Source organism: Polyodon spathula, chromosome 1, assembly GCF_017654505.1.
Source record: "Polyodon spathula isolate WHYD16114869_AA chromosome 1, ASM1765450v1, whole genome shotgun sequence".
Taxonomy (NCBI): Eukaryota; Metazoa; Chordata; class Actinopteri; order Acipenseriformes; family Polyodontidae; genus Polyodon; species Polyodon spathula.
In genome coordinates, this window is record NC_054534.1 from 9395571 (window position 1) to 9408794 (window position 13224).

The window sequence follows — 13224 nt, forward strand, 5'->3', positions numbered from 1 at the left end:
AATTCAGATAAAAAATACATTGAGAGTTAATGCTGATGAATTAAATTAACTATGATTGAATAGCAAGTCGTTAAGTAGATGATTGATGAACGTGCTGCAGTTTTATTTCGGCTTTCAGAGAACATAAGACAAGTCACAAACGAGAGGAGGCTATTTGGCCCATCTTGCTCGTTTGGTTGTTAGTAGCTTATTATCTCATCAATTCTTGAAGGATCCCAGGGTGTCGGCTTCAACAACATTACTGGGGAGTTGGTTCCATACCGTCACAATCATCTGTGTAAAAAGTGCCTCCTGTTTTCTGTTCTGAATGCCCCTTTATCTAATCTCCATTTCTGACCCCTTCCTGGTTCCTTTTTTCAGGTTGAAAAAGTCCCCTAGGTCAACATTGTCAATACCTTTTAAAATTTTGAATGCTTGAATCAGATCGCTGCGTAGTCTTCTTTGTTCAAGACTGAACAGATTCAGTTATTTTAGCTTGTCTGCATATGACATGCCTTTTAAACCTGGGACAATCCTACTCGCTCTTCTTTGCACTCTCTCTAGAGCAGCAATATCTTTTTTGTAGCGAGGTGACCAGAACTGAACACAATATTCTAGATGAGGTCTTAATAATGCATTTAAAGTTTCCCTTGATTTAAATTCAACACATTTCACTATATATCCAAGCATTTTGTTAGCCTTTTTTATATCTTCCCCAGATTGTCTAGACATAAACCCCTAGATCTTTTTCATAGAGTGATTCTTGAATTTCATTATCTCCCATATGGTATTTATAATGGATATTTTTATTGCCTGTGTGCAGTACCTTACACTTTTCTCTATTAAATGCCATTTGCCATGTGTGCCATGTGTCTGCCCAGTTCTGAGTGCTGTCTAGATTATTTTGAATGACCTTTGCTGCTGCAACGGTGTTTGCCACTCTAAGTCATTAATGTAGATTAGGAAGAGCTGAGGACCTAATTCTGATCCCTGTGGTATTCCACTGGTTACCTTGCTCCATTCTGAGGTTTCTCCTCTGATCAGTACTTTCTGTTTATCACGCAGAACATTGTCAAAAGCTTTCTGGAAATCTAAATAAACCATGTCATGTACTTTGCAATTATCCATTGTTGATGTTGCATCCTCAAAAAAATCGAGCAGTTTAGTTAGACACAATCTCTCGTTCCTAAAACCATGCTGACTGTCTCCCAGGATTCTGTTACCATCTTTTAATTTTCCATTTTGGATCTTATTATAGTTTCTATAAATTTACATATAATAGAAGTCAGGCTTATTGGTCTGTAGTTACCTGGTTCAATTTTGTCCCCCGTTTTGTGGATCGGTATTACTTTTGCATTTGTCCGGTCTGTCGGTACAACCTCCTGTCTCAAGAGATTGTTGGATGATCTTAGTTAGTGGTTTGTAAATAACTTCTTTCTTTTCTTTGAGTACTATTGTAGTGGCATGTGTGTCTACTGCATAGCACATTGTCGCTCTGTCCAGAATCAAATGCTTGAGGAACAATCGTGCTTTCAGGAGCAGCTACACATAGCCCTCGGTATCATTGTAAATGAATAGACTTACAGGTACTGTACCACTGCACCTGAGAGACAGCTTTTTAATTCAAATTTGAAGAGCAGATGTGTCAAGTCAAGGATACCAATATACAGTATTTCATATTTAGGGGGTCTGAGTGGTGCAAAATGGGCTACAAAAGCTTTTATTAATTTGTCCAGCACCTTTTTTGCTGCTGACATATGGTGCTATACTTGTGTTTTGATATTGTATCAACTGTGCCTCCAGTCATACCAATCATAAACACCCACTCTCAACACTTTATATTTGCAGCTATGCTACCAACATATTTATTCAGGGTTTTTGCAAACTTTTATTGGAACCTCTCTAAGTCAAAAGGATGACAACTATTATGTTAAGTTTAAAAAAATGTGTACAGTGAAATTCTCCTTTACCTTTACCACCTTAAATCTACATACACTGTATAAAACACTCATCCTGCTGTTCCCTGTTTCATTATGTAAAAGTACAGCTGCATGTGTGGGGGTTTCATAAACAACGTTTAACGTGGGGTGTTTGAACCTTCAAACCCTACACTAAAATCACCCTTGCTTTCCTCTCTAAACCCGAGACCACACTACATGGCACACTGCTTTACAGTTCTGTGAGCAGCGTGTACATTAACACGTGAGACGTGACATGAGCTCTTCGCACTGCTTTACAGTTGTGTGAACAGCGTGTACATTAACACGTGAGACATGAGATGAGCTCTTCACACTGCTTGCCATGTGCCACTGTGCTGGTGAGGATCCAGTCAAAGAGAGTAGCCTGTGCATATTGAGTTAGAAAGAGGCTCTTGCTGGGAGTGGTGCGTGCCAGGCACAGCCATCATTGACGCATCCCCCTGCCAGAGGAGATGACATCAACTCATCTTCATGTAGCCTTGGCTCGCTTGCCCTGCTCACTCCACATGGCAAGGTTTTGTGTGCAGGATATTCAATTCCACTGCCACATAAAAGGAAACCATTCATCTTAATGCAAAAACAAACTATAAAAAATCCTATGAGATCATGCTGTATAATGAGATGTGTGATTGATGAAACATTTCGAGGGCTCTGTTCTGTCAAAAGGATTTGTCCAGCTATGTTTTTATAAGATTTACCAAAAGGTGCAGTACTTATGGAACATAAAACAAAATCTTCCTGGAGTGTGTTCTCCATGTGTAAATCCTGCAGTTAATTCAAATATGAAGTGTTACTGTCATGTTCTTCATAGAAAATTATGAATCTGTGCAGCAACATGAAGGTAATCCTCACCTCCATGCAGATCTATTAATCCCTGTCACTTTCAGTTAGACCCCTCCACTTTTTAATGTTACTGGCTATTAAACCTGCTTTATTCACATCAACTGTCACTGTATGTTTCATTTTACCTTTCTTTAAGAAAGTATCTAAATCAGCTGCCTTAGAGCAGCATAAATCTCTTTTTAATTTGGTGACCCCTTATTTTTATTTCTGTGTTAAATATATTATAGAATAAGTATATTTTATCCTGCAAAGTTTAAGAAAGAAATAGAGCCAGTGGAATAGGCCTACTCATGTTTAAGATGAATGCTACCTGTTGTATATGTGTGATGGCTATAGAAGGTATTTTATAAGTATTTTACTTTATCACAGCTATTAGTTTAATAGAAGAAAAACAACACATTGATAAAAACAAGTTTGTCCTTCAGCAAAAGAGGCAACTGCCAGGGATTGAATTACTTAGGATCCCTTTAAGTTTCTCCAGTTTTATTTACAAATGTCCTTTTTAACATGTTTTAAGTCGACAAGTATGTTGTATGAAGACATTTCCTGCCTTGTCTATGCAGTTTTTCAGTACCAATCAATGATAATGAGAAAGCGTATCCTGACAATCTGAAAACTTCTCTGTGCATTTCACACAGGCTAATGCTTATAATAAGGAAGATTATATAGTATCCATGTCTCAGCCTATACTGTTGACTCAAAAAAACAAACTCCAGCCAAGATCAGCAAAGAAATTAGCCGTGGCCAAACGCATTGTTATTTATTATTTAAATTTAGATTAGTGACTTGAAAGTGGAAATCAGAGGAGAAGAGGCAGTTTCTTAGGCAAAAAATGGACTAGATTTGCAGCAGTAATCAGCAATAAAATAGAATCTCGGAATTTAATATTATTGAATTGCTACTGTGTAATGTAATAACTATACTTGTGTAGAAATTACATTACAAAGACAATATGATCATTTATTAATTTAAAAAAAAAAAATGTTTTTGAAAGTAAAATATTAACTCCAAATATCACCACGAGTCTCTGCATTCACTTTCAATGCAATGTTAGATCAAACACTGACCAAGTGAAAATAAAAGCCCTAGTTTGGACATAGGAAGTTATGGAGTTCCAGTTTAAGTACTTAAAAATCTGGTCACCATACACATGCATTATTATAAAACCAAAGTAGACTTGAAAGTAATTATGTGGTATATTTTGTTATTTTTTTGTGTGGATTCATTTAGCCACATACTGTTTGTGTTTTTAAACATTGCAAACACATTTCTTGTTTTATGGACTCCCAAAATGCATAACAATAACACATCGTGGTGTGGTAAAACCAGTACCAATGATAGGATAACCGTGGAAAAGCATGGTGAAACTATAAAACAACCTGTCAAAGTATCATGGTAAAGAAGAACATGAAACAATACAGTCACACGTGTGTTACCACTTTCACCAGCATGAAATACACTTGTTGGAAGAAGATTATAATATTGCGCTTTGAACTGACTAGAGACCTGGCAATGCAAAACACTGGAACATGCATGTTAGCACAGGGGTAATATGTTCTTCTTGTGACCTACAGTACAGTTATTAAACAATGGTACAAACCAATACTCCTGTATTAGGACAACTGCACAACATATGTTCCAAATCCATTGTGCGCAGCTGCATTGATGACTCTGTACTCACTCAACGCCTCACCACTCCTAATGCCTTCTCTGCATAGCAACAGAACAGTCAGTAATACTGAAAAAAGCATATGGTTGCTGTGCTTTTGTAAAATGTGCTGATTTAGTATACGTCTCCCAATTTGACTCCAGCGAAACCCATCTGGGATCCCCTTTATGAGCAAAGTAAATAACTGCAGTATAACGTTTGGTTAGGGTCTGGCATGAGTCTAATGAGGTTATTAGCCATTTTATAGTCTTTGATCTTGAATTACCCGCTGTGGTAGCCCCTTTAATACTAACACACAAGGCTGACATAGATTGATGCTGAAAAATATGCCACCTGGTTTCCATTCTAAAAAGGATTACCCTTATAAATTAAGATACGACTTGTAATACAACTAGATTCTGTGCTATAAAATTGAATATAATTACACTGTTTTTTTTTTTTTTTAATTTAGATTTAAATATTCTGTTTAAATGCCAGCAAAACATTTCTAATTACTTTAGACCTTTCATTGGCGAATGAAAAGTTTCAGATGAGCGTTCTTGCCTTCACCATGACATGTGGAACTTTACTCCATCCATTTTGTTTTGAGGAGGGATTTAATGTATTTTCCTTCCATGACATATTGGGGTCTGTTCAGAAGAGTCTACTGCAGTGAAGTGTGCATCATTCAGCTCATTCCTCTCAATCAATGAAGGAAATAATAAATATTGCATTTATAGAAAAAGCTTAGTAAAGAAGTGTCAGCTTTAGGAAGTTCCAAATTGCTGCTTAACACCTTCAGGTACTCAAGGAATAAAATGCTTGTTCAGACAGATTTATCTTAAAATACATTTGAGAGTGACTCACGGAGGAAACTGACAATTTGGATGACCAGTTCCAACCAGTACATTTTAAACTCTGTATCATGCACCTCATTGTAAAAATAATAAAGTTTGCATGATTTTATTTGTGGGACACATATGTCCCTTGTACCATAAAGGGTTAAAAATAAACAGCACCAAAACAATTAAATCTATTATTGTAAGCTCTCTCCTTTTGTGAGATACGTTGGTGAAAAAAGCTGCTGGACACGCCTCTATGTTGGATGAGAAGGGATGCAAATTAACAGGGAATAATGCCTCCATCCTACCTCTTACCTTGTTCCTGAGGTCTTTACCCCTCTGTAGTATTCTACAGTCATTCCTGAGAAGATATTTACCCCTCTATGGTGTTCTACAGTCATTCCTGAGAAGGTCTTTACCTAACCCTAACCCTAACCCTCTACGGTGTTCTACATCCATTCCTGAGAAGGTCTTTACCTCTCTGTGTGTTCTACATTGTGCTGGTCATCTCCATCACACCCAGCATGACTGTATAGTTCACATCACAGTGACATCCATGTAACAGGGTGGAGGCTGGGCACAGACCGGCAACCTCATGCACCATAAACATCCTAACCACGATGCAAAACAGCACATCTGCATTCATGGTTTGAGAGTGTTTAACCACATCTCATGTCATCGACAGGGGACAGGACAGAATCTGTAACAGCAGAGTATCACACAACACTCTTCCCTCAGCGATCTATGAACCGGCGACCCTACACATCGCAAGCAATCATCTTAACCACAATGCAAAAGAGCTGGGCTCCTGCATTCCTGGTTTTTAGAGCTCTTAACCATGTCTCCCCGACAGAGGACAGGGCAGAATCCGTAACGCCAGTCACTCTGGCGAAGGATTCATTCCTTTTTTATATCCAGCCCAAGAAAGAGGACCAAGACAGTAGCCAGATATCATGCTGAACTGCAGAGCCTCCCTCAGCTGGCAGATGATCCCCCCCAGAGCGCATTTAGAACCACGCTGGCACACAGAGTCAGAATAGCTTCTTTCATTAGTCATTACGAAACACAATCTGCTGTGGCTATAATCCATTGATTAATGGGTGATTTGAAATCCCTGTCCCTCTATTAGCTTAACAGCCTGAAATACATCTGCTTTATGAGTTATATAAAAGCTTCAATTCATATTTCAGAGTATGCGATCACCACCGTTTCATATGAGGGTCGGCACTTGTTATTCTGGATGTCCTAATAACATTTTGTTTTTCACAAGGTTCAGTGTCTCCAACTGTCTGATAGTTCTGTAGTCCTCATATATAAATACACGTTAATACTTGTTATACTCTTGAAGCAATTTTTTCTTTTCTTAATCCATTAAGTGCCATTGTTCTCATTTGAGGACAGGCTACTTTGTAATTTTTGGAGCATTTTTAGCTGTCATCTACCTGTGATTTTAATGTTTTCTTTAACTGTATTGTTATAATAAGTTGTTATGGTTATTTCCGTTCCATGTGTAAATTGAATAGCATGCCCTGCTGGGCTTCATATGGAAAGTATAGTTAACTTATGTAGTATAATAACTTAAGTATAGTTTGCTGTCCTCTATACTTTCAATTCCACGGGTGGGAATAGGGGCGGCCCTGGACTCTATACTAAGGAAGGCTACTTTGTGTACAGTTTGTGTAAGAGTGCATTAGGGTACTCCTTTAATGATGTTTAATAACAGCTGAAATCTAGCAGGATGTAGCTCATTAAAGAGTTTTTTTGTATACCAAGCTTAAGTAATATCTGTACCAGTGCATGTGCCTCTCTCGAGTGTTCATTTGTCTGGAAGGGTACTGTATGAAAACCACCAAGGATGATGCTGTTTGCATTATATACAGTAGAGCCCACTGTTACTGAAGAACTAAAAGTTTATCCTCCACTCCTGTGATGAAGGGAGAGCTTTCTAGCCTTTTATTAGCACTAGCAACCTTGCACCCTGTGTTTTGTGGTGTTAATTAATCAAATATGATATTTCCCAAATGTTTATATTAATTAAACGTTTCTAGACAGTTGTTGAAGAAGCCTATATTTTATTCAACAAAAAACAAACTTGTTTAAAGCTTTGTGAGAATGGCACATTAGATACAAAAAAAAGAAAAAAAAAAAAACTGTAACTCTAACCCTAACGACAGTATCCCTGTTTTACTGTGTGTGAATACTGCTAAAGCTGATTCCCTTGCCTTTCTCATACTCTTTGCTCTTTATGAGAGCGGTGTCATCAGTAACCAAGTCCCCATAGGGTTTGAGCACAAGGTTTTTTATCATCTCTGTATAAAGGGTAGTAAACGGACAGATTCCTGCGCCTGATATGCTTCAAACTGACAGGCTTGATGTGCCGTTAGTGTGGTTCTGAAAACCTCTTGAAATGTTCCCTGTAGTACTTTTACAAAAACAACAAAAAAAACCCAATAATGTATAAAGATAGAGATTGTGGAGTAATCTGCTTAATATCCTGTAGTCTTGTTGCCATGGAGATGCTGGCACACCCGGCTGTAAAAAAACATAATCTTCTTCCACTGTGGTAGACAGGAATGTGAATTTCAAAAAGAGATTGAAAATGGGAATGTATTTAAAAAGACACGTCATCTTCAATTCAGCAATCCAGACAAAGAGGGACTTTTTGCATATGTTTACAGTCCCTTCTATAATGTTATATATATATATATATATATATATATATATATATATATATATATATATATATATATATATATATATATATGGATAATACCAAACAATGAGAAGAATTCATCTAATGACATTATGACAGGAGAGCTCTATACTACAGTTTTTGTTCCAGGAGATGGCAAGGGAAGACTAGTTTTGAGATTAAAGGTATTTCTTTATTGGATTTTGCAACAATAACTGTGAGGTATTAGTGATTGTTTTTCTTTCTGTTTGAGTGGATACATGAAAGGCCTCTGTTGTGTAAACGAGGAGAGAGAACGAGTAGGCAGTATATCAGATCTGTAATTACTCATCAACTAGCCTGGCTTTTCTGTACAGTGCTTCAGATATGGAAAGAAATGTGCCCAGTTTGATTAGAGGTTAGTTAGACCTGGCCAAGGAGTGACTGTTTCCTGTGGTCCAGCACTCCACCAGTCCTCCAGCATGGATGTTTATTTAGGGGTGACTGTTTCCTGTGGTCCAGCACTCCACCAGTCCTCCAGCATGGAGTTTATTTAGGGATGACTGTTCCCTGTGGTCCAGCACTCCACCAGTCCTCCAGCATGGGGTTTATTGTGTTTGTTTGTTGACCTGGATGAAATGGTAAACAGAGGCCCTGACTACACGGGAGCACTATTAACTTGCACACTCAGTCATAAATTGTGTTGTGTTGAGTTTTCCCTCAGGACATTAATGATCCCATATGGAAAAAAGAGCAGGGCTATTCAAGCAGGCTCATTTGAGGAGTGTAATTATTGAACAAAAAGATACTCCTGAGCAATCTTTACTAATATTGCAAAATGGAACATTACTGTTATTTACGCATTTATTTATTTATTTATTTATTAATATCCTTACACAAAAATAAATAATAATAATTAAAAAAAGAAACACTATTTTATAAATGTACCTTCAGCCCTAGAGACTAGAGCCTTCATTGACTGGCACTATCACTAAATATCAACACTGTGAACAGCAACATTATCATGCAATAATACACACCTGCATTTGCATACAATTGTCATACAGTTCTGTTAGGTGAAAGGAGCTGAAAGGAGATAGGGACAGTGTACTACAGTCAAACAATTTTGCAGCTGACCTCCTCCATCACAAATAGCCCCGGGATATCAGGGTTATTCCAGGGATATAATAATTATACTCCTGCATTACTGGAACTACTGGTAATAGTGTCTGGAATGGATGGGATTGAAAACCATTGCTGGTATTAATGGGGTCTCCTCATGGTGCCTGGACATCTGCAAACCTCATTAAAGATATCACATTACTCAGACACCTAAGAAACTAATTGATTTCATATGGTGTCTCCTCCCTGTGTTATATATGTGAACAAAGGACAGCACAAGACTTGCACTGCTGCAGAGGAGCAGCATGCACACTAACAGGGACACTAACAGGCACGCTAACCGACACACTAACAGACACACTAACAGGCACGCTAACAGACACACTAACAGGGACACTAACAGACACACTAACAGACACGCTAACAGACACACTAACAGACACGCTAACAGACACACTAACAGACACACTAACAGACACACTAACAGACACACTAACAGACACACTAACAGACACACTAACAGACACACTAACAGACACACTAACAGACACACTAACACACACTAACAGACACACTAACAGACACGCTAACAGACACACTAACAGACACACTAACAGACACACTAACAGACACGCTAACAGACACACTAACAGACACACTAACAGACACACTAACAGACACGCTAACAGACACACTAACAGGCACACTAACAGGCACACTAACAGGGACACTAACAGACACACTAACAGACACACTAACAGACACACTAACAGGCACACTAACAGACACACTAACAGACACACTAACAGACACACTAACACACTAACAGACACACTAACAGACACACTAACAGACACACTAACAGACACACTAACAGACACACTAACACACTAACAGACACACTAACAGACACACTAACAGACACACTAACAGACACTAACAGACACACTAACAGGGACACTAACAGACACACTAACAGGGACACTAACAGACACTAACAGGCACACTAACAGAGACACTAACAGGGACACTAACAAACACACTAACAGACACACTAACAGACACACTAACAGACACACTAACACTAACAGACACACTAACAGACACACTAACAGGCACACTAACAGACACACTAACAGGGACACTAACAGACACACTAACAGGCACACTAACAGGGACACTAACAGACACACTAACAGACACACTAACAGACACACTAACAGACACTAACAGGGACACTAACAGACACACTAACAGGCACGCTAACAGACACACTAACAGACACGCTAACAGACACGCTAACAGACACACTAACAGGCACACTAACAGACACGCTAACAGACACGCTAACAGACACACTAACAGACACACTAACAGACACGCTAACAGGCACGCTAACAGACACACTAACAGGGACACTAACAGACACACTAACAGGCACACTAACAGACACACTAACAGACACACTAACAGACACACTAACAGACACACTAACAGACACTAACAGACTCTAACAGGCACACTAACAGGGACACTAACAGGGACACTAACAGACACTAACACACTAACAGACACACTAACAGGGACACTAACACACTAACAGACACTAACAGACACACTAACAGGCACGCTAACAGACACACTAACAGACACACTAACAGACACGCTAACAGGCACACTAACAGACACACTAACAGGGACACTAACAGACACACTAACAGACACACTAACAGACACACTAACAGACACACTAACAGAGACACTAACAGGGACACTAACAGGGACACTAACAGGTCTAATCGGGCATAACAGACACACTAACAGGCACACTAATGGAGACACTAACAGGGACAATAAGAGCGACACTAACAGGCACACTTACAGGGACACTAACAGACACTAACAGGGACACTAACAGCGACACTAACAGGGACACTAACAGGGACACTAACAGGCACACTAACAGGGACACTAACAGACACTAACAGGCACACTAACAGGGACACTAACAGGGACACTAACAGGGACACTTACAGGGACACTAACAGACACTAACGGAGACACTAACAGGGACAATAAGAGCGACACTAACAGGGACACTAACGGGGATACTAACAGGGACAATAAGAGCGACACTAACAGGCACGCTAACAGGGACACTAACAGGGACACTAATAGACATGCATGGTCCATAAAAGCTTAGCCTTGCAACCCCCTTATTTTCCTTGTAATACCACATTAACCACAACTTGCTCTTTCCACGTACATAGTTTCAGACCTTTTATCATGTTTTACCATATTCCTCTTTTTCTATTTGACCTATTTTCCTACAAAACAATGACCTGTTTAATACCTGGTGAGTGGATTCATTGGTTCAAATACCTGGACTGGAATGGCCCTCACAGTGTACATCTTATTGAATCCCTCCTGATTCACTTAATACAGTATATTTCACTTTCTTTTATTTCAAATTCAATAGCAATTCATTAGTTTTTTTCTTAGGGCCATTTTTTTTCTTGCTATGGGCGGGATAAACCTCTGGTGGACCCGGTGGATCAGGTAGCCCCCACTCCGAGCATGCTAACAATTTTTTGGTGAGCTGTAGGTATATTGGAACGGAAGTGCGAATGTAGCATTCTACTGCCGAGGAGGACCAGCGCCCTAGGCTCTTGATAAGATGCTGGTTAATATTAGCTTTTGATGCTGAGGTGGCTGCTCCAGTTCTGAAGTAGTGAGGGGTGTAGAACTGAGGAATGAGGCCTGCTTTGGAGATGAGGGTGGCAAGGTGAGTTGAAAACCAATGTCTTGTAACTACTGCACGGGATGACCTGATAAATAGAGGATCTGTCCTGAGGGAAGGCTTCTTGCTTTGGGTGTATCTGGACACGGAGATGACCATTGGTGGCCCCAAATTTGAGTGGCTGCAATGATAGCGTGTAGTTTCCAGGAGAGCTGTAGCTTTAAGACAGATTCTGAATTTCCAGGGGCCATTCACTGGAAAACCATACGCTCCCCAGGTAGCCTCTGATTCTTAATAATGAAGCGTTGGGGAAGAGATTCAAATTGTGAGGAGCTGAAATCAGGTCTTTGTAAAATAAGGAGAGCCCGTTCCAGTGACTTATTATAGTAGCCCACATTTTGATAAAATTTCCTGCTTCAGCTGTTATATTGGTGTGGGAGTCAAGATGTTTTGCTGTGGTTTATAGCTGCAGGAGACAGGATATGAAAGACCTGCCCTCTGGAATGATGTGGATGGCGTAGTTAAAGTGGCTGAACAGGGATAGAAGGTCATGCTTCGTGATGGAGGAAGTTTGAATCTTGTTTGGATGGAGGAAGATGATGATGGTTTTATTCTCAGAAAGCGGCACACCGATTCATGAAAATAAGGATTATAGATTGGAAATTGCTTGCGTTGGACGGTCTGAGGGAGGAGATATTAGCAGGGAGTCATCGAGGTGATGCAGAATAAATGGAACGCAATGAGAGTTAAGCAGAGAGAGTTGAAAATCTTTGGGCTACTGTGGCAGCCGAAGGTGAGTTGTGTGGCAAAGTATAAGTTGTTTTGCCAGCTGATTCTGAACAGATGACAGAGAGAAGGATGGATGGGCATTGCTTTAAAAACACGACGATCTGTAGCTAAAATGGAGACTGCTTTGGCAGAAAATGCTTTATGATATTCAAAGAACATTGTTCCCCCCCGTAATGCATCTATAGGGTTATTGTTACCGCTCATAAACAGACCTAGAACCCTACAAGGTTGATATATGTATACTACAGAACCCAACAAGGTTGATATATGTGTGGAAGCGATAGGGAGTTACATTAGAACAAAGAGTTAAATAGATGATGTGTTGATACCACCGGTTTTTGATGAAAATGACACCTTATTTGCATTGCTGTTTGAAGGCAGGGGAGTGATCCAGATTCTGCTGGAACGATTCGAGGTAAATATGCCTATTATTATTATTCCGCTGTAAACTCATGTGAAGCTAATGAAGGCTCTCATTACATGTCTGAACATTCTCTGCAGACAAGAAAAAAAAGTGTCAACTTCATCAAAGGTGGTTGTTAAACTGCTGCTGAAACTCAGCATTAATTCTGCCTCAGGTCTTTCGAAATGCACACAACCAAAATGAGTTC